Here is a 3,491-nt window from a genome sequence, read left to right as displayed (position 1 = left end):
GATCAAATGTAATAATGATATCCTGGACACAGATACTTGGAACTGTGTTGTTAGTGGTTAAAACTCAAACAGTAGGTAGGAAAACCTAGAAAAAGGGTAACTCCAGAAGGTGACTGTAATGGCCAGTTCCTGGGAAAAGAAGTTGCTGGATGGTATTTGCAATGTAACAAGCATGTGGAATCTTTAGTCTGTTTTTACTTTATGGCAGGAAACCTCATCATAAAGACGGTGCTGAAGTTCAGATTAAACGGCAAGCATGTTGTTGTTCCGTTGGTCAGTCGTGTCCAGCTCTTTGTGACCCCATGGACTGTAGCACTGATTATGAAGGAACATTGTTAGCGTACTCTTTTCACCGGTGACGCTAGCAGTCAGGAGCTGAGAGTCTTTCTTCTGACAAGTTCCCAGTCATTGCAAAATGGTTGAAATAAATGATGGTTTCAAAATGAGAGGAAACTTCCTTCATGGGAAAAGTTCACTGTGGCTTTGTGTATTTAGGCAAATAGGACTAAATCTACAATTTTGAAGGGCCGAAGACATCAGTTCACCCGAGGGATAGCAGATTTGATTGTTTTTATATGTGTATCAGAAAACTGAATTTTACCTTGAGTCATTTCACTACCCCGACCACTGTAAGTTTATGTAACTTGCCACAAGTGTATTACCTTTTTCTTATCTCTCTTTTAAAATTTTGAAACAGAGGTAGGAATACTTGCTGCTTACTTCTCTGTCCCATAGACGCACCTTGATTGCTTAAGGGTCTGTCAAACTTTTGACCTTCAATGTTATTAATACTGCAGAAATCCAAAATAGATCCTGACCAGTGAAGAAACTCATGCATTAATTCCACTGTCTCTCAGGTAGATGGATAGAGTTTTATGTGTGAAATTTCATCAGAGGAACAGGAAGACTGGAAAGAAGTCTAAAAATAAATCATTTCCAGATATTTGCCATTCCCTGTTTCCCATTATTTCACTGGGAAAATCCTACCCAGTGCAGTTCCTTTGTTTGCTTATTTAAAATCAGAAGGTCTGTATGGAATTGTAAGAAACTAAGATCAACAAAGTCTACATTTCCATCTCTCTTTAGGAGTTCTTGCAGTTATTGGGCAGTTTGTAAATGGATCCACTCAGATGTCAAATTAAACTCTGGATACATTGGCCCCTATCTCTGGCATTTAAAACTCTGTTGCTATTCCATGTGATATGTTAATAGTACCAGGCTGGCTTTATCAGGCATGTGTGTGTTAGTCGCTCAGTTGTGTCTGACTCTTTGCAAACCCACAGAATGTGGCCTGCCAGGTTCCTCTGTCCGTGGGATTCTCCAAGCAAGAATACTGGAGTGGATTGCCAGTCCCTTCACCAGAGGATCTTCCTAACCCAGGGATCGAACCCTGGTCTCCTGCATTGCAGGCGGATTCTTTACCATGTGAGCTACAGGGAAATCCTTATCAGGCATATATTTGGGTAAAGTCTCTCCACAAAGATTTTGTCATCTGCTCTTTCTCCGCTTTAAACAGCAAGCTCTTGGTTTGTAATATATCATGAAGGTGAAATCTCTAGGGACAGTAATTGGCCCCCAAATTAGGTGGCAGTTTGCAACATGCAGGAATGCCTAAGGAGTCAGGGTTGTTTTGGCTTGCTTGGACAGAGCTGTCACAAAAAGGTGTGGATGAGTAACGCCCACCTTTCAAGATTTTTGGGTGACTGTGCCAGGAAAGTCACAGTCACGGGAACTTGGGATCAGAACTATGAGGCAGACTAGGGGAATCATCATAAAGACATGGGCTTTTGGGGCTGGTTTTGTTTTGGTAAAAACTGAATTTGTATAGGTTAGTCGAGCAATGATTAAAAATCCTTCACTTGGGACTTCCTTGGCAGTTCAGTGGTTAAGACTTCTGCTGAATGGGACACAGTTTCGATCCCTGATCGCAGAACTAAGATCCCATGTGCCCACAGTGGGGCCAAAAAAAAAAAAAAAAATCCTTGTCTAGTAACACAAGGTCTTAAGTAAGGCAAAAAACAGTCCTCACAGCATTCAAAAAATTCAAGCCATTAAGTCCATCAGGGCCTCACTCCACCTACTCGCTTTTGGTTTAGAATTCCTGTTTTCTTAATGCACAATGAATCAAAACTCTTTTTTGTTGGCTAATGATCAATCATCCATTCATTCAACAAATGCTTACTAAGATCTCATTCTAGGCTAGGTTCTTACGTCTCAGTTCTTAAATGTCACTTCTTCAAGGTGACCTTCCCAAACCCCCTAAATTAGGTCCTATCCTCCTATCCCTTTAAGATAGTCATCACACTGGTTTTATACTTGCCTCCTGTGCCAAAGAATAAGTCCCCCTTACGTCATGAATTGTAACTGTCTTATTCACCACTCTATGTTCAGTGCTTAGCACATATTAGGCATTCTAAAAACAGGTACCAAATGAATGAATGAATGAAAGCAGAGGATAAGGACCAGGATGGTTAGAGGCAGGCACAGAACAATGAAAAATTGCCCCTGATAACAGGGAAAGGGCAAAAATTACTGTTACCCAGTTTGGAAGCAATGGCCCCTGAAGCCATCCTTTCATTTCAGCCCAGCTCAACCATGTAAACTTCTAAGGGTAGCCTTGGTTCACCAAGAAAAATGTGCTCAGTAACATTTGTTTAAGATGACACTGAGGGCCACAAATCATTTTATAAAGCTTTTCTTCCAAGAAAGTAATAGTTTTCTAACTTACGTGGATGTATTCATTATTTGGAAATTTTAATATATGAATAATTCTTTATTCCTACAATTATTTCCTACCGATGAAAAAATTGAGCACTTACACAAAATGCAAAAAGAGCCTGGAACAATGCAATAAGGGAGAAACTTCAGTGTGATGAGGCTAAGTCAAATAAGTGCTTTGAGAAATATTATTTTAAATATTATTATGGAAGTATAACATAAAGGCAGTCAAATGAACAACCCTTAAGTATACAGCTTGAGTTTTTACGTGTACCTGTGTAACCACCAATCTTAGTTCAAAGTATGGGACATTTTCAGTGTCTCAGAAAGCTCCCTGTGCTTCTCCTCCCTGTCAGCCACCCACCTTGCTCCAGGTAACCATTATTCTGACTTCCATCACCACACATTATCTGTTTTTTTAAATAATTTTTATTTATCTGTTTACGGCTGTGCTGGGTCTTTGTTGCTGCGAGAGCTTTTTTCTGGTCACGGCGAGTGCGGAGCTACTCTCTAGCTGTGGTGCACAGGCTTCTCATTGCTGTGGCTTCTTGTTGCGGAGCACCGCCTCAATAGTTGTGGCGTGTGGGCTTAGTTGCTCCACGACCTGTGGGATCCTCTTGGATGAGGGATCAAACCCGTGTCTCCTTCATTGGCAGGCAGATTCTTTACCACTGAGCCACCAGGGAAGCCCCTACATTAGCTATTCTTGAACTTCATAAAAATGGAATCATATATCTGTGCTCTTCTGTGTCTGGCTTCTTTTGCTCAACATT

General features: G+C 40.9%; 1 protein-coding gene across 1 annotated transcript in view; it reads left to right on the top strand.

Moving 5' to 3' along the window:
• Positions 1-3,491, top strand: part of RBM47 (RNA binding motif protein 47) — an 89,944-nt gene that overhangs the window by 3,344 nt on the left and 83,109 nt on the right. The window lies entirely within an intron of this gene.

This window comes from Bison bison, unplaced genomic scaffold (genome assembly GCF_000754665.1).
Source record: "Bison bison bison isolate TAMUID 2011002044 unplaced genomic scaffold, Bison_UMD1.0 scf7180017864451, whole genome shotgun sequence".
In the NCBI taxonomy this organism is placed as follows: Eukaryota; Metazoa; Chordata; class Mammalia; order Artiodactyla; family Bovidae; genus Bison; species Bison bison.
Note: the sequence above shows the minus strand (reverse complement) of the source record. Positions and strands in the feature narration are given on the sequence as shown.